General features: G+C 40.3%; 1 pseudogene; it reads left to right on the top strand.

The window, feature by feature from the left end:
• Positions 1-1,099: 1,099 nt before the first annotated feature.
• LOC127794703 (uncharacterized) lies at positions 1,100-10,923 on the top strand (annotated as a pseudogene).
• The last annotated feature ends 9,031 nt before the right edge of the window (positions 10,924-19,954 follow it).

Genomic DNA, 19,954 nt, shown 5'->3' with positions numbered 1-19,954 from the left:
CCCCAGAGGATAAGGAAGCAGAGAAAAATCCAAGACAAAGCACAGCACAACAAACTAACTTGACACGGACTTACTTGCAGCTTATGGCTGTGGCGTAAGTCAGGAGAGGAGAAGACAAAAAGAAGTTGTTATGATTGACGAAGGTGGAGACACGAAAAGGAGAAGAAAATAACACGCTTTCACATTACAACAATATTAAACAAATTTATGAATAAAATAAATATATATATTTTTTATATATTGACACTTTTAGTATCAATATTGTGTCTTTAGTGGGGAGTATTTTCAGACCAAATCTATTAAACAGTTGGGAAAACTGATTAACCAAACGCGTTCTTGGCAATGCTCCCTAAAGTCTCATGCCAACTAGATAAAATATATAAATCTAATAACAATATATTTGTGAAAGGGACTGGCTAGTTGGTTCTAGTAATCTAATAAACATATATTATGAAAACAAAAGATCAAACTAAAACTCTTCATCAACTAGTTGCAGCAATCTTAGATTATACGACTGTGAAATTAAACAGTTTAATATATTCAAAATTATCATTCCAACCTCATTCTTATTTTATGGTTAAATTTTCTCACACAATATGGTTTTCCAATTTAAGACAAAAGATTAAGCATCACCAATTATCCTGAATAAAAAAAAATAAAATAAAAAAGAAAAAGAAAATCATGCTTGCTTCTATAAGAAAATACGGCTACATAATCCAAAATACGGGTGTAATATACCTGTATTATATATATATATATATACCCATATTTTCTTATTGAAGCAAGAATGAATTTTTTTTATTTTTTTATTTGCTCTGACCTTATAGTTTCTCCCAGAAATTCAAAGCAAGAAACTGATAGAAAGAAACACCGCGTTTTATTTTTGACATTTTTGCCGAATATTATACTTTTCTACTCAATCTTTTTTGAGAGCTGACCCAGTAAAAAGCTTAGAAGCCAAGGAAGCTCACCTGCAAACGTCCTTGTCTTCTTGTTCTTGAGCATCATGGTTTTCTTTCTTCTGTTTTCTGTCCAGGAAACTCACAGGAAATTAGTAGAAAGATTGGAATTGTATGATTTCCCTTGTTCTCTCTCTTTTCTTGCAGCTGGCGATAACAGCATCGAAGGGTCTGAGTTGCGTACTGACACCTTACCGTCGAAATCTGTCAGCAATTGAAGGCACAGCTATACATCAGGTGTTCCAGTAAGTAAATTGTTAATTGGTGGTACCTTTACGATGTTGTCAGTTTGTAAACTAATGAAAGTGGCATATCAACAGGCACCGAGGGCCGCCTCTTGAAAGAAAGAGGGCGTCAAAGTGCACGAGACTCCCTGTTGTGCGTTTGTGAGGGCCGGAGAGGCACTGGCCTCCTTCTGCGCAGTGCTCTGAAATCTGTTGGAAGCACGTAGATGCATGAAGATGAACAGGAGGACGCGCGCATATGCATGAAATATGATGAATTGACGACAAATGAATTGGAACAACATAGCACGTTAACTAACTCGAGAAATTGGCATGCTCAATAACGAGATTGAAATGGCTACAGAAAAGTCATCGGATTTGGTGGAGGAAGAAGATCCACAGAAAGCGTACAGTTTTCAAGCAAGCAATTCCCGGAGTAATGGATTTGGGCAAACTCCAGTGTCGGCACTTCCAAAGATGAGAACCCATTCTGGGGCTCTGTTCTTGTCACCGATTCTATTTCATCTAAGGGTCCAAGCTGTTGTGAAGTTGAACCCTATTGACATTAAGCATCTCTCGTTCAATGTGTTTTGAGTACATGACAGCCCTAAAGCAGATGGATAGGCAGTTGAGGAAGCAAAGCTGGCGAAAGAATCAGAGGATGAAACTGAAGTTATAGATGCAAGGGATTGTGGGGAAACTGATGGGGGCAAAATGATGGCAGGTAGACCAAATACACTGATTACTAATCCAGACAAATTTACTAACAAAGAAGGAGGTGATTGGAGTGGCAATTCTACTATGTCACCAGCAACAGGTCCTGAGAATCTAGCAAGAGGTCCAGTTGATGTGTTATTACTACCCCAATCACTCTCTCAGTTGCAAACGCAAGAAACACCAGCTCAAGCGCTTTCAATGCCGTCATCAACACCAATGGTGATTCTTTTGTCACCAGAGACAAAAGAATCACCACTGGTAAAACCACCCATGTTAACAAACATTATGCTGTCACCACCACCTCCACCATCACACATCTTAATTCCAAATGCAGTTGTATCGCAATTGTGTAACCTTGCCGCCGCTGCCAGTTACACACTCAATGCACACCAAATTATTACCCCCTCCGCCTCCACCACCCCTACCACCCAAAATAGCACCAAATTTAGTAGCGGGGCCACCACTATTGCCACCCACCTCACTTAAGAAATCAGCAGACTCGGCGATGCCACCACCAGTACCTCCCATCCAGTCTCAAAACAACCGTGCAAACAGTCTCCAAGCACTGCCCGAGCCACCGTCACCCCCACCCCCACCCCCCCCACCATCCCCATCAACCAGAGGAACAGAAAATTTTCCAGCAAGACCAGCACCCACACTGCTTCCACAGCTGCCGCCACCCATGGCATCCGGACAATCGACAATGTCATTGCTGCCTCAGCAGCCATCACCACCTCCATCAACCAAAACAACAGAAAATTTTCCAGCAAGATCAACACCACCACTGCCTCCTCCGCCACCAGCCATGACATTAGAACAATCAACACCACCATTGCTGCCACCGCCACCTCTCCCATTAAAAGGATTTAAGCTTTGGATCCCTGTATTGCACAGGTTTTACACTAGTTTTATAATACAACAGTCTAGCTAATCTCCTAGTTACACGGTGTGGATAAAACTGTATCTCAAAGACCAGGGATAACATCTACCCATTCAAACTATTTCAAATGTATAACACACGGCTAAATTCGGTTTGTTATCCTAACATCCCCCCACAAAGACACACAGTAAGTTTGGACTGGAGCAGCTTGAAGTGTCCTGAGCTGAGAGCCTTGGTGAAGATGTCAGTAGTCTAATCAGCTGAAGATATATACCGAACCACAAGGTCACGACGATGAACTTTCTCACGAACAAAATGATAGTCCACCTGGATGTGCTTTGAGCGCTGATGAAAGACTGGATTTTGGGTCATATAACCTGCGCTAATGTTATCACAGAATATCATCGGAGCTGAGGAGAGAGAAATACCAAGTTCCCGAAGCATCTGCTGAAGCCAAACAAGCTCGGTTGTAGCAAAAGCAATACCATGATACTCGGCCTCAGTACTAGAACGAGCAACAACAGATTGCTTCCGAGATGACCAACTGATGAGGTTGCCACCATAAAATACGGCATATCCATGAGTAGAGCGACGATCATTAGGATTACCTGCCCAATCAGTATCAGAGAAGGCGGTAAGAACTGAGTGAGATGCACGACGAAGTAAAAAGCCATGAGAAATAGTTCCACGAAGATAGTGAAAGATCCTCTTTACTGCTTTCCAATGATGACACATGGGGAGATGCATGAACTGACAAACCCGATTCACTGCAAAGGATATATCGGGTCGAGTAATAGTAACATATTGTAGGGCACCAACAGCAGTACGAAATAAAGTCGGATCAGACATGGATTCGCCGTGCTCCAGAAGTTGAGATGCAGTCTCAGCAGGAGAAGGAATAGTTTAGCATTATGCATTTTATATTTCTCCAAAAGATCCTGGATGTACTTGTGCTGACAGAGATGCAACCCAAAAGAAGTGCGAGAAACTTCAAGCCCCAAGAAATAACAGGGAAAGCCGAGATCCTTGATGGAGAAGAGACGATCAAGAGTGTGAACAAACTCATCAATAAAGGCAAGATCATTCTCAGTCACAATTATGTCATCAACATAAACAAGGACATAAGTGGATGAAGCACCACGGAGACGTACAAATAAAGAAGAGTCAGTATGACAAGATGAGAAGCCGAGTTGAAGGAAAGTATCCTTGAGCTTGTCCAACCAAGCTCGGGGTGCCTGCTTGAGACCATAAAGGGCCTTATGAAGCTTACATACATAATCAGGACGAGATGAGTCCACATACCCAGGGGGTTGCTTCATAAACACAGTTTCTTTACGCTCATCGTTCAAGAAGGCATTGTTGACATCCATTTGACGCAAAGTCCAACCATGAGTGACGGCCAGGGATAATAAAAGTCGAATAGTGGTAGGCTTAACAACAGGACTAAATGTTTGAAAGACATCAATCCCGGGCTGTTGATTGAAGCCTTGTGCAACTAGGCGAGCCTTATACCGTGCCACCGAGCCATCTGCATGATACTTAACACGAAACAACCACTTGTTACCTACTATGTTAGTGTTTGGAGGTTTAGGGACAAGACTCCAGGTTCTATTACGTTGAAGGGCGGAGTATTGATCATGCATGGCGGCATGCCAGGACAGATCTTTGAGAGCCTAAGAAACGATTCCAGGAACAGTAGGAGATGTGGTGGTGGCATGAAGGACTCAAGGATTGAGGTGTCCCGTTCGAGCACGGGTGATCATTGGATGGATTGAGTACGAAGCAGGGCGAGGGTGAGACGGGGCTGGGAGATCAGCGAGCCGAGAAGACTGATCGATTTGAGATGGTGAGTTGGGCGGGGCACTAGGTCGAGGGATTTGAGCAGGTGGAGATGAAGCGAATGGAGTAGGGTTAGGTGAGTACCGAGGGGATAGTGGAAATGGAGCACCGATAGAGACGAATGGTGGGTGGGGATCATCATGTCTCACTGCTTGATGTAGCAGGTCAAGAGAAGCAGAGGGCAGGGAGGCCGTGGGGACAGATGGTAATGGTTGAGCAAGGGAACTATATGGGAAGCAGGATTCATCAAATATGATATGATGGGCAATGTAAACACGAGATGAGGAAGGGTGTAGACACAAGTAACCCTTGTGTTTGGAGCTATAGCCAATAAAGATACAAGGAGTGGATCGGAAGGCTAGTTTAGTAGAGCTATAGGGTCGAGTATATGGAAAACATAGACAACCGAATGTTCTTAGGAAGGAGTAGTCGGGTGGTGTATGAAAAGAACTTGATGCGGTGAGGAGTGATTGAGAACAGGTGTAATAGTATAGTTGATGAGACAAGCGACAGTATGGAAAGCATGCTCCCAAAGGGTAAAAGGTAAATTTGCATGGGTAAGAAGGGATAGACCTTTATCAATTATATCTCGATTTCGTCGTTCCACAGCCCCATTTTGTTCTTGTGTATGAGGGCAAGACAACTGATGACCTATGCCAAGTGTATGAAGAGATCGAGACACATTATGGTATTCACCACCCCAGTCAGTTTGAACAAATTTAATTGGTAATTGAAGCTGAGTTCGAACCATAACATGAAAGGAGCGAAAAATGTCAAAAACTTGGGATTTGTGCTTCATAAAATAAATCCAAATATGCTTAGAGTGATCATCAAGAAATTGAACATAGTAGTAATTACCATTAAGAGAAGGCATAGGGGCAGGTCCCCAAATATCAGAATAAATAAAATGAAATGGAATACTAGATCGTTCATGCGAAAATGGTAAATGACCACGATGGGCTTTGCCAAGTTGGCAAGATCCACACACATCGGGAAACTTATGAGACGAAACAGGCAAAGAGAAACTAGAAACAAGTTTCCTAGTAATGCGCTCATTGGGGTGGCCTAACTGAGCATGCCACCCATGAAGATCAATTTTGACACCTAGAAAGACACTTGGAGACGGAGAAGCGGCGGTGGATGGAACTTTGTAAAGGCCATTTTCAAGACGTCCCTAGAGGAGCGGAAAGCCTTGAGAAGTTTTCACAACACATGAGTTAGCAAAAAACTCAATGGAAATGTTATTATCTTTTGTCAACTGTGAAACACTCAGGAGATTTTTCGATATCCGGGGAACACGTAACATATTAGAGAGAACAAGTGGTGTATCATGTGTTAGTAAAGTAGATGACCCGACATGGGTGATGGGTAACTTCATACCATTACCAACAGCAACAGTTTCCGGTCCAGTATACTTGCCATGGATGGATAGATTATTGAGATCGGCGGTAACATGATTTGAAGCACCCGAGTCAAAATACCAGGAAGAGTCAGCTTGTGACTCGGGTCCAGCCAACATTATTGAAATTTGGGGCGCATTCTCCGCAACATATGCGTGATCAAACCTGTTATAACACTGAATAGCAGAGTGCCCAAACTTAGTACAAATTTGGCATTGAATTCGCTGCCTATTGGTACCTTGTTGTCGACCATGGGGACCCATATATGGGTTGATCGAATGGTGTTGCTATTGCGGGTAAGACCCCCTGCCACTTCCTCTATGTCCACGTCCACGTCCACGGTAGCCTCTGGAGGAATTATTAAAATGCTGTTGAACAGGACGTCCAGAATTGGAAAAATGTATGTTGGGCAGTGAATTTCCATGGGTGGCATTGGCCACGTTAGCTTGTAGCAGATTGGTTCGGGACCGCTCCAAGTGCTCTTCTTCTTGCAGTAGCATACCCAATAAATCTTCAACTGACACGAGATCATTTTGAGTGAGAATTGAAGTGTAGAAGGCTGAGTATTTGTCTCTGAGCCCCATTAGAATGTACCCAACCATATCATCAGAAAGTATGGGTTGTAAGTTAGCGGCGAGTGTATCAGCAAGTCGCTGCTTTTGTTTCACATATTCAACCATAGATTAGGAGCCCTCAGTAAGGGTTTGAAGTTGCATACGTATTTACATCACACATGCCCGAGTTTGAGACTTAAATGTTCTTTCAAGGGTAAGCTAAGCATCCCTAGAGGTTTTAGCATTGGTAATATTACCTAATAGCCGATCACTGATTGTGGATCGGGGCCAAAGGAGAACCAGCTTGTCTCTTCGTGGGCACAACGTGGTGGAGGTTGGTGTTGCGGAAGCGGCGGACATAGAGCCAGAAGATGCTGATTGTGTAGCAGGTGGGTCATTTGAGTATGAAGGACTCCAATTCGAATGCCTCCAACGCAGCCTTCACCGTTGCGCTCCACACATAGAAATTATCATGGTCTAACTTTATTGAAACTGATGGGAATGACAGTCCCATATTTTGGATAGGTGACGCAGCAGCAAGAGGTGCTGTGTTAGCTGGGTTTGACGCCATGAAATTGGTTGTAGAGGGGACGGTGTTTTGGATCGAAGCGGAGGAGCCGATTAGGCTGTTAAGGCTCTGATACCATAAAAGGATTTAAGCTTTGGATCCCTGTATTGCACAGGTTTCACACTAGTTTTATAATACAACAGTCTAGCTAATCTCCTAGTTACACGGTATGGATAAAACTGTATCCCAAAGACCAGGGATAACATCTACCCATTCAAACTATTTCAAATGTATAACACACGGCTGAATTCGGTTTGTTATCCTAACACCCATCAACCAAAAAAACAGAAAATTTGCCAACAAGACCAGCAGCACCACTGCCTCCACCACCACCACTCCCCATGACATCAGCACAATCAATAATGCCATTGCTGCCTTCACGGCCACCACCAATGACATCAAGGAATGGAACACCAACTCCACCTGCACCTCCACTACATGGGACATCGTCAAATAGATTAATGCCATCACCACCAGGGAAGGGAACTCCTCCACCACCGCCAACTTTGGGTGGCTCAAGATTCCTGGGTCCCAAAAAGGCAGCTACTAAATTGAGGAGATCGTCCTAGATGGGAGATCTATATCGACTTCTTAAGGGGAAGTTGGAAGGATCTGGTGGTATAGATGGCAAATTATCAGAGATGAAACAGAATAAAGTTGGGGCCTTAGCTGGAGGAAAACAGGGAATGGCTGATGCAATAGCAGAGATGACAAAGAGGTACACCTTCTGTACTCTAACCAAGGTCGTTAAAATCAATATTTTAAGTGAGATAAAAAAAATTCATAAAATTGAATAGTAAATTTTAATCGTAAAATCGTAAGATTTTAGAGACAATTAAAATACCTACAATTAAAATACCTTTTAATCTATGTAAATATAAGTTTATAATGACATAATTTTATAAAAAAATAAATTAACATTGCTTAATAACATGATTATTTCAACATTATTTCTTATTATAAATGAAATATATGTTACCTATTTTAGAATAACTTCATCTATCAATTTCAAAAATACTAAATAATATGAAATCTCCAAATATTAAGTCTATTTATCATCATTTATCCATTATTAATGAAAATTTCAAATATTAATTTATATAATGTAAATTCTCGAGTCATATAGTCATAATCTAATAAAAATTGATAAACTTCTACATTGCAAGCAATCATTATAATAAAAGTTCCAACAAACATTCAATTCTTTAAGGAAACCAATACTAATTCACTCCCAAATTTCACTTTCAAAGTAAAGAAACCAACAATAATCGAATTAATAAAGGCAAAAGAAGAAGAAGAAATAGATGAAGGTGTGGCAAACAGAAATTACCAAATTAGACCAAGAAATTACAAAAGAAGAAATTGTAAAAGTAGAAACAGACGAAGTTGTATACTCCTTTAAGTTGAATCAACGGTGGCACCGAGCAATCAGAGTTGTGAATCGATTTGTGTTGCACGAAAACGACGACACCGAGCAAGCGAGCATGGAAACTTCAATTCGTGTTTGTGAATTGACAACAGCTTAGCTGGTAGTTTGTGTTTGTGAATTTACAGCGGCATTTAGCAATCGAAGTTGTGAATCGATGGCGACACTGAACACCAACCAACCAACCAACCATGCGACAAGAAAGAACAATGGAAGGTTGTGACAAAGGTGTTTGAGAGAGATAAAGGTTCACAGAGGTAGAGGGCATCTCTCGAATCAGAATTAATAGCATGCTGGTTAGAGACGAAATTTTTTGTCTCTAACATTTCTATGCATGAAAGCTGAAATTGGTAAAATCATTGTCCAACTTGAGATTCTATCGATTTTACCGAGTTGAATCGGGATTTACTCCGATTCTACTACAATTTAGATCTAATATGGGTGTTGAGTCGTTTAGAGGTTCCTGACACGTAAAATTGTAAAATCATAGGAATTGAATCAGGATTTTGACAACCATAACTCTAACCGAAGAAACTTATGTTTTTAGGTCCAAATAGTTACGAGCTATAAGGCACAAGCAACGACAAGGGGACACAGGAACACGAGCAAAAGACATGACATTTTTTTTAAAAAAAAAAATAGGAAGCGACGCGGTTGAAATATATTAATTAAAAAATAATTTTTATATTTTTAAAAGCACAATAAAGTATCAAAATTATATTCTAAACTCACAAATATGCATTTAAAATTCATAACACAAAATTCTAAATGAATAATTGTAATCTAATTATCAATCAATTCACAGTGCAATCATCTTCATCCCTCACAATCCAGTTAATATTCAATGGACTAGAGAATAGAAGCATAAAGAATATGAAAACTGAACGGTTGTGCAATTAAAACATGGAAAAACAAAAGAATCATGCAATTATCAAATCGTAAAACTAAAGAGCATAAAAAAGACCCTTACTTTTTAGCCTTTGAAGTGTATGCATAGGAGACACTCATGCCCTCCCTGTATCCTTCTTAAAAAATTTAAATGCAGGACACCCCACATGGGGATACATGTTGGAGAGTTCGACATGTTAGCGACACTAGTATGACAACCCCTAGGAAGTTTCCATGCTTTATAGGTTACAAGTGAACTTGCATTTATTGTGTGGCTAATGATGGGGTGAATCATAGACGTGGGCATCCTAGTCACAACACTTGCTAGAACCTGGTCATGTATGATATGCCTGTCTTGCAAACAGGAGTGTATATGCAGAGAAGACCTAGACCAAACGGGCCGTGTTTCCTCATTAAGATGATAATAATAGTACTATATTCTTTATATTTTTTTGTTGGCCAATTGTTCTATATTGAAATTCTTGAATCTTAGTTGGTCTTCAGATCAGCATACTTTCAACAAATTGAAGAGGATGTAAGAGTCCATGCAAAAGCAATCACAGAGTTGAAAGTTGCCATTAGCACTTTCCAAACAACAGACATGGCTGAGCTCCTCAAGTTCAACAAATATGTGGAATCCCATCTTGAAAACTTAATTGATGAATCACAGGTTCACAAAATATTGGCTTGTTGATTTATCCCATTTCTTAACTTTGTGATCCTAACCACAATTCTCCAACATGCAGGTGCTAGCAAGATTTGAAGGTTTTCCCACAAAGAAGTTGGAGACCTTGAGGATGGCAAGTGCACTGTTCTCCAAGTTAGATGCAATAGTTAACACTTTACAGAACTGGAAGACAGACTCCTGCATGTCAACTCCTTGGCAAGACCAAGAGTTACTTTGATAAGGTATTCCTTCCCGAAGGAGTAAAGGCTTCAGTCTTATGCTAACCTAATTCCCAAAGATACACGCATTTCATTATTAACAAAACACATTTATGCATAGATCAAAGGAGAATTAGATGCATTGGAATGTACTAAAGATGAAGAATCCAGGAAGTTCAAAACCCAAAACATCAATTTTGATTTCAGTATCCTAGTTAGGATCAAAGAATTGATGGTGGATGTTTCCTCAAGTTGCATGGAGTTGGCACTTAAGGTAATCTTACTAAATGCTTTGTCACTGTACTATTTGAGTTCAAATAGCTCATTTATCTTTGGGTCAAGAGCCAACAACTTAATGAATATAGTTTGAAATTTGATTCAGGAGAAGAGAGAATTGAACCGAAAAGAAAATGAACAAAATAGAGTTAAAACCGGCCAAAAGGACAGATCTGCAGGAATGCTTTGGAGAGCTTTTCAGTTTGCATTCAGAGTCTATACATTTGCAGGCGGACACGATGACCATGCTGAAATGTTGGCGAGAGAATTGGCTCATGAACTAGAGATTGACCCTGATAGGCAGTAATACACATTTATTGTAGTAAAAGGAAAAGGAAATAGATAAAACAGCATATTATGCATTCAAATATTATGTATAGATTTATCCCATTGTTTCCACATAACCATGTCTCACCAAGATCCTTGAAAATGCTTCTCCTAGTTTGTAATTCCGTATGCTAGGAGATAGGACGCCATGAAAGCATCAATACCATCTTTTTTGTTGTGTATTGATAGAATTCTAAGAATTGTAATTAAGAATACTTGATTCAATAAGCAAAAGTCCAAACCGATTATAGCCGAAGAAGAAAGGAAACAGGGCAATTCGAGAGGCCCTTGATCTCTCATACTTTCTGGAAAATTCTTCACACCCCCCGCTCACCACCAGCACCTCTCTTTTATTCCTCATTCTCTAACGGAATTGGAATCCGCACATGCAGGTTGTTACACAACCTTGCAATTCCTGCTCTACCCCTCATCTAACAGCTCATCTTCCTAATTCCAAAATTATCCCTAATTCCTTGGACGCTTTTGGTATGTCCAGTGAATCGGTGGTCTATCAATACTCCCTCCCCTAACTGTCACCTTGTCCTCAAGGTGGAAAAATGAAAACTAGTGCTGGATCACTGAGTAGGGCTCCCAAGTAGCTTTTAATGGTGGCAGGCCCTTCCACTGAATCAGCACTTCTGCTCCTTGCAGGCTCTTAGCTACCATTCCCCGAACGCACTCCTAGCACTGTTGAGGGTTCCACCAACATTTTTAGATCTTCAGTAAGCTGTGCAGGCAGCTCCCTCATGGCCTTCATTGCCCCCTTAGCCACCCTTAGTTGGGACACGTGAAATATTGGGTGGATTTGACAATGCGGTGGCAGTTTCAGCTAGTAAGCCACAGGGCCTACCTCATTCTCAATCTCAAACGGGCCATAATAGCGGGCCACTAGCTTCTCATTTGCACGGGTAGCCAAAGATCTTTGTCGATACGGCCTTAATTTCAAATACACTAAGTCGCCTACCTGGAACTTCACATCCTTTCTTTCCCCATCTGCTCTCTTCTTCATTATGGCTTGTGCTCTCGAAAGTTGCGCCTTCAATTCATCTAGAACCTCACCCCTTTCAATCATCTGCTGCTCCACCATCGAGACGAGGTAGTTCCCTTCTCAAACCTCACTAAGGGAGGCGGTTCCCTCCCATACACCACTTGGAAGGGAGTTAATTTAGCAGCTGTGTGATAGGAAGTATTGTACCATAATTAAGCTCATGGTAACCAAGTGAACCAGGCCTTTGGTTTGGAAGAAGCAAAACATCTCAAGTAGGTTTCCAAAGTCCGGTTGAGTACCTCGGTTTGCCCATCCGTTTGTGGATGATAAGCTGTACTTCTTTTGAGTTTGGTGCCCTGCAGCCTAAAGATCTCCTCCCAAAATCTGCTCATAAAAATTTTGTCTCTATCCGACACAATGGACCTAGGAACCCCATGGAGCCTTACCACCTCCTTGATAAAAGTTTCAGCCACCTCCCTAGCTGTAAGTGGATGTTTAAGTCCAATAAAATGCCCATATTTGCTAAGTCGATCCACCACGACCAAGATTGAGTCTACCTTGTTAGATTTTGGAAGTCCTTCAATAAAGTCCATGGCGATGTCGTCCCAAATCTGGTTAGGAATTGGTAGTGGCTGTAATAGTCCCCCCGGTGACAAGGTTATATATTTGTTTTGTTGACAACTCGAACATTCACTTACATATCGATGCACATCCTTTTTCATACCTGGACAATAGACATTCGTTGCCACCCTTTTATAAGTTTTTAAAAACCCCAAATGACCTCCCATGCTCTCATCATGCCCTTCTTGGAGTATCAACGAAATTAGTGTGGATCCCTTGGGTAAGTAAAGTCGTCCCTTGTAGACGAGGTGGTTGTCCACTAGCTAAAAATTAGGATGGGAGGAGGGGTCAGCTTGTAATTCTTGGATAATTTTTTGCAACCCTGCATCATTGTTTACCTCACTTGCCACCTACTCCAAATGGACCACTCTAGGCACTGTCAAAGCCATCAAAGTTGTTGTGTGGTAGATTCTGGATAGCCCATCAACCGCTTTATTCTCCATTCTAGCCCGGTAATGTATCTCAAATTGGTAACCCATCAACTTCACCATCCATTTCAAATATTCTGGACTTACCTCTCGTTGCTCCATTAAGAACTTGAGGCTTTTTTTATCCGTTCTAATTAAAAATTTTCTGCCTAACAAGTAGTGCCTCCATTTTTTTACCGCAAACACTATGGCCATGAGTTCTCGTTCATAAATGGATTTCTTACTCCCCAACTAACTGAACGCTTGGCTGAAATAAGCAATCGACCTCTGCTCTTGCATCAAAACAACCCCCATTCCATACCCCGAGGCATCAGCTTCAATGGTGAAAGGCTTCTCAAAGTCGGGTAAGGCTAAAACGGGTAAGGATACCATTTTAGCCTTCAGTTGTTGGAAGGCTTCTTCAGCAGCCGCATCCCACAAGAAGTTGTTTTTTTTTTTTTTTTTTTAATTTATCAGTTAGTGGCCGAGCAAGCTTACCATAGTCTCTCACAAAGCGTTTGTAGTACCCCATAAACCAAAGGAACCCCCTTAATTCCTTTACCGTTGTTGGAGTAGGCCAATCTATCATCACTTGCACCTTGTTGCTATCAGCTGAAACCCCCAAATAAGAAATAACATGGCCCAAATACTCAATTTCCAACTACCCAAACACACATTTTTTTGTTATTGGCCACCAGTTGGTTGTCCGCTAACACCTTTAACACACATCTTAGGTGTTGTTCATGCTGCTCCAAGCTGCTGCTGTACACCAAGATATCATCGAAAAACACCAACACAAAATGCCTCAAATAATCTCTGAAAATTTCATTCATCAACGCTTGGAAAGTAGCCGGAGCGGTCATCAATCCAAAAGGCATCACTAGGAACTCATAATGTCCTTCATGAGTCCTGAATGCTGTCTTCGGGACATCCTCAGGCCTAACCCAAATCTGGTGGTAACCAGATTTTAAGTCAAGTTTGGAAAAAACCCTAGCACCATGCAATTCATCAAGTAACTCATCTATTATTGAAATGGGAAATTTGTTTGGAACCGTTACCTTGTTCAAGGCCCTATAATCGACACAAAAGCGCCACGCCCCCATCCTTCTTCTTAACCAATAATACCGGGCTAGAAAATGGGCTGGAGCTGGGTTGAATGATCCCCGCAACCAACATTTCTCCCACCAGCTTCTCAATCTCATTCTTTTGTAAATAAGGATAACGATAGGGTCTTACACTCATCGGAGATGATCCCGGAATGAGGTTTATGGCATGGTCTCTATCCTTGCTTGGTGGCAGCCCTTCCTTAGCAATAAACACCCCTCTAAATTCAGCCAATGCGCCCCTTAAGAGTTCTAGAATTGCCCTCGGATCTTCCTCAATTTTAGCTACCAATGTACCCAATTCCAGCAACATTCCTTCCTTCTCTTCCTTAAATGCTTTCACCGTAGCCTTTAAGGATACCAAGGTCTTGCTCAAGCTAGGATCCCTCTACAACGTTACAGCCATGTCTCCTACTTGAAACTTCATTGTGAGAGTCTTCCAATCCACATTCATCTTACCTACCGCTGCTAGCCATTTCATTCCCAGGATCACATCCGAGCTTCCTAGCTTTAAAGGTAAGAAATCTTCCACAATCTGCAAGTTTTGGAGCTGAAGCTTCACCCGCTTGCAAATTCCATCCCCTTGAACTGCCATTCCCGTCCCCATAATCACACCATAGCCGGCTGTTTCCTCCCTACTTAGGCCCAACAGCTGCACCAGCTCCACAGAAATAAAGTTATGGGTTGCTCCTCCATCAATCAGGACCACAACTGGTTGTTGCTCTATCTCCCCTTTTAACTTCATCATTTGGGGTGCTGTCAATCCTACCACAGAATTCATAAACAGCTCAATAACCTCACCCCCTTGGACTGGTTCCCCTACTTCATCCCTCTTTTGGCTGAGGCATTGGTTGGCATCTCCATCCTCTACCCACTGCTCCTCCTCCCCTACTTTTTCATCATAAATCATCATCACCTGCAACTCTTTGTTCTTACACTTGTGGTCGATCGTATACTTCTCGTCACACCTAAAACACAAACCCTTATCTCACTTGGACTTCCATTCGGCCTCACTAAGCCGTTTCCAAGGCTGGTTACTCACCCTCCCACTGTTTTGGGGCCGAAATGGATAGGGAAAGTTTGTTGCCACAGATTTAGGAGCAGGTTGCGCTTGGAGCTGAGGTCCCCCATGCTGGTAATTTGGAATAACGAGTGAAGGGGACTGACCTCTATTCGAAACCGGTCTAGCTACATTTCCCCGGAGCACCAGGTTCCTCTCCTATATTCGTTGCGCCAGGTCCATCATTTGCTCCAAACACCTTGGCCTCAACACCCTCAACTCAGCCCTGATCTTTGGATTTAGACCGTTGATGAAGTGCCCTTCTAGCACTGCTTCTGGCAGATTGTCCAAAGGCGATGCCAGTGCCTCAAAGCTTTGACGGTAGTCTGAGATAGTCCCCCGCTACCGAAGAGCTAAAAATTGCTCTTCTACCGTCCCTTCTTGAATGGGTCGGAATTGGTTTCGCAACAACAGCTTGAAATCCTCCCAAGTCCTCATTCTCCGCCTTTTTTTCTTCCCACTGAAACCACGAGAGGGAAGGTCCTTCCAAACAATACAGCTGCTATATCCACCTTCTCCATATCAATCAGTCCATTCACCGTGAAGTATCGCTCGGCTCTGAAAATCCAGCCATTTGGGTCACCTCCATCGAAGAGCGGTATTTCCAGCCAACGTCCGTGAGATTCTGATCGCCAGCCACCCTCAACCCTCTCCGTTTCAGCTCGCCTCCCACCCGCCTCGGGTGTCGCCTCCGAGTCACCTACCCCAGGTGATTGTTCTCCCCACTTCTCCCTGTTCTTCCTTTCTCGTTGTTGCTCCTCCCATCTCACTCTCATCCATTCGAACAAGGAAGCAACGTTCTTCTCCACCGATCGAATCTCACTTCTCATGGCATTCGATTCACTCTTCATAGCGTCCATGCCTAGTTGTACGCTATCCAACCCCTTCTCTAAATCTCCCACTCGATCCGTTAAGTTCACCATTGGGATCGCAATACTCTGATACCAAAATGATAGAATTCTAAGAATTGTAAGAATACTTGATTCAATAAGCAAAAGTCCAAACCGATTACAGCTGAAGAAGAAAGGAAACAGGGCAATTCGAGAGGCCATTGATCTCTCCTACTTTCTGGAAAATTCTTCACATCCCCCGCTCACCACTAGCACTTCTCTTTTATTCCTCATTCTCTAACGGAATTGGAATCCGCACATGTAGGTTGTTACACAATCTTGCAATTCCTGCTCTACCCCTCATCTAACAGCTCATCTTCCTAATTCCAAAATTATCCCTGATTCCTTGGACACCTTTGGTATGTCCAGTGAATCGGTGGTCTATCATGTATTTTGCAGTAAATCTAATCTGTCCGAATCAATATTCTAGACAGATATTCTTCCAGGATCAAATCTGCCCAATACAGAGATGTGCCGGAAGTGATTGATCCATTCATAGGCATTACAAAAGAGAGAAATGAAAACGTAGAGAAACAGAGTAGGCATTAACTACGTAAATATTGCATTTCTTTCATACAGACATTAATACGAACAAGTTGTGTGCTACCAATAGTGGATCCAGTAATAGCAAGAAACGAAAAGGTAAAGAGACAGTAGAAATTTAACTACAAAAATGTGGAATTCCCTACTTATTACAGACATTAATTCGTACAAGTAGTGTGCTTGCAAGAACAAGCCTGATTGAAAGCCTTGATTGAGTCCCTGCAACATTCTGGCATCTCAAGAGACTCGCCGGCCAAATGGGTAGAACGAAAGAAAGCTACAGCTTCCGGTTTTCATCTTCTTCGTGTTACCGTGCGTGTAATTTGGTCCAAATGGTCATATCAAATCAGACAAGCTAGTTTGATTCTATTTTTGCTAATTACGTTGTATATTATCATTAATTTCTGAATCATGCACGGGGTACCATCATCTATCCATTGTGATGTCTAATCTCATTGTCACATAATTTGTGAAGCTATCAATACGCCAAGATATGGAAAACTCAAACCAGTGGCCTTTGAATCTTTGAGCATCTTCTCTTTCGTGAAAGATCATGGCTGCGGCTTCTCCTCAAAATTAAAAATGAAAAAAAATCTTAATTTTAGGATAGCTATATGAATTTTATTATATTTTAATGCTCTGTTGTTTATAATACATGTAAGGGTTATTTAAACAATTATGAATAACCCTCAAATTCAATAAGTCACAGTAATTAATCTTTTTCTCTTAAGCTCAACGTAACTATAATAAATAATCATTCAAATCCCATTAAAGACGAGACACTAACTCAAGGTTTTTGAACACCCATTGGAGCTAGACTCCATTTGTTTGCCAGCCCGGGGGGCATCTGTTGTGGGTTTAAAATATTGAAATTTAATGCTGTTATACCTGATAATAAGCCCAAGTATGATAAAATGGTCCCAAGCCCATTGGATGAATCCCTCATGAAACGAACTGGGATGGGCTAAATGGGTAAGGAAGGAGGCTAGGCTCGGTGGGGAGTGAAGCAGCCGGAACAGGCATGCGAAACTAGAGGCTGAACTTTCACGAGAGACAGAGGAGATAACAATTTTGTAAAATGCATCATCAATCCTTCTTATTATTGATCTCGACTTAAATACTTAAAATTAATACAATGTTGAATGAATTATAGTATTGCCACTAAAGCAACACCAAAAATACAATAAAAATATAAAAAATACAAAATAAACAAATAATACAAAAAATACAAAGTAAACAAACAATACAATAAAAATACAAAATATACAATAAAATCTATTACACCCCCTCAAGATGGACCATGAAGATTAAGAATAACCATCTTGGATAATAAGGAAAACAATTGAGGAGTTGGGAGAGCTTTAGTAAACAAATTTGCTAGTTGCTGGTGAGATCGAATAGGAAAAAGTTTGATGTGACCAACAACCACTTTGTCCCGAATAAAATGGTAATCAAGTTCGATGTGTTTGGTATGTTCATGAAATATGGAGTTGTTGCCAATGTGCACAGCAACTTAATTGTCACAAAACAACAAAATGAGAGATAAAACAAAAACCTAAAACACAACAAGAAAAACAGTAGCTACGAAATTTAGTGACTGAATTATTCCGTCACTAATTAATGATAGATAACGACTAAAATTTTCGTCGCTAGTTTTTTTAAATATTTATTTTAATTTAGCGATGAAATTAGTGATGGAAAGACCAATAACTAAATTTAACGACAGAAAAATCTATCACTAAATAATTTTTAATATTTTTAATAAATTTAAAAATTTAGTGATGAAAAAATCCATGGCTAAAAAAGAAAAAATGTAAAACTTTAGCGATGGAGGTACACCCATCGCTAAAAAAAAAAATTAAAATTAAATATTTAATGACGGGTACACCCGTTGATAAAAAAGAAAAAACTAAATTAAAAATTAAAAATTTAGAGACGAGGATTATATCCGTCGCTAAAAATGAAAAAAATAAATTAAAAATTAAAATTTAGCAACAAGGTATACCCGTAGTAAAAAAAGAAAAAAATAATTAAAAATTTAATATTTAGCGATAGGGGTACACCCATGGCTAAAAAAGAAAAATAAATAAATTAAAAATTAAAAATTTAGCGACAAAGGTATACTCATTACTAAAAATAAAAAAAAATTAAATTTAAAATTCAAAATTTAGCTATAGAGGTATACTCGTTGCTAAAAAAGAAAAAAAAAATTTAAAATTCAAAATTTAGCGATGGGTTATGTCCATCACTAAAAATAAAAAAAAATTAAAAATGTAAAATTTAGTGACAGGGTATACCCGTCGCTAAAAAAGAAAAAAATTAAATTCAAAATTCAAAATTTAGCGACGGGGTTATGTCTGTCACTAAAAAGAAAAAAAATTAAATTAAAATTTTAATTTAAAATTAAAATTAATATTCATTAATTTACAAAATTAATAAAATATGACATTACAAATTAAAATCAAAATAAGAACAGGATTTTTCTCTACTAATATAATAATTTATAAACTTCTCTTTGAATTAGAAATAAAATAAAATTAATATTCATTTCCCTCTACTAACATTAATATTAAAATTAATATTTATTAAATAAGTTTGAAAAATTTTAGAGTGTAAATATAATTCTAAAAAGTTTGAAAGAAAATGCTATAAATATAATTTATGCACTTTAACTGAGGAGCCATCTAGATCGACTGGTTCACGTGCGTGTATAAAGGTTCTTGGTCCTGGGATGTGGGTGATTCGAATCCAAGGTGTAGCACTTGGAATTATTATTGGGATTAATATCCCAGCGCTACCACGTGGCGAACAGAGGCGCGGCCATGCAACAGACGCATGAGGGGCGAGTGGGGGCTGGTGCACATTGAATTTTGGGGCATGTGCTGAATTTAGCAACAAAATTATTTTCCATTACTAATTAGTGACGAAAATTCTATCGCTGAATTCAGTGATGAGGGTTATAGCGACAGGTGTTATACTCATCACTAATTAGTGACGAGTTTATCCTATGTCGCTAAAAAAATCCAGTCGCTAAATTTTAGCGACAGCCTTTTTAATGATGGAAAGGTACCCGTCACTAAATCCGTCGCTAAAAAATTTAGCGACGGATTTTGATGTCTTAGCTACGAAATTTTTCGTCGCTAAAACGTTGATTTTTTGTAGTGAAAATCCACCAAAATCCAAGTAAGCTAAGTAATCTTGCCAACAGTAGAAGGTAAAACATGGTACTCAGCCTCAGCTGAAGACTAAGACACTATGGTTTGCTTCCTAGATTTCCACGAGACCAAAGAATCACCGAGGAATACACAGTAACCAGTAACTGAATGGCGTGTATCCAAACATGAACCCCAATTCGTATCTGAGAATGCCCGAAGCTGTAAAGAAAAATAAACTAAAAAA

The sequence above is a fragment of the Diospyros lotus genome, chromosome 2 (genome assembly GCF_014633365.1).
Source record: "Diospyros lotus cultivar Yz01 chromosome 2, ASM1463336v1, whole genome shotgun sequence".
Classification (NCBI taxonomy): domain Eukaryota; kingdom Viridiplantae; phylum Streptophyta; class Magnoliopsida; order Ericales; family Ebenaceae; genus Diospyros; species Diospyros lotus.
The sequence above is the reverse complement of the archived record's forward strand: the minus strand, read 5'-3'. Positions and strand labels throughout refer to the sequence as shown.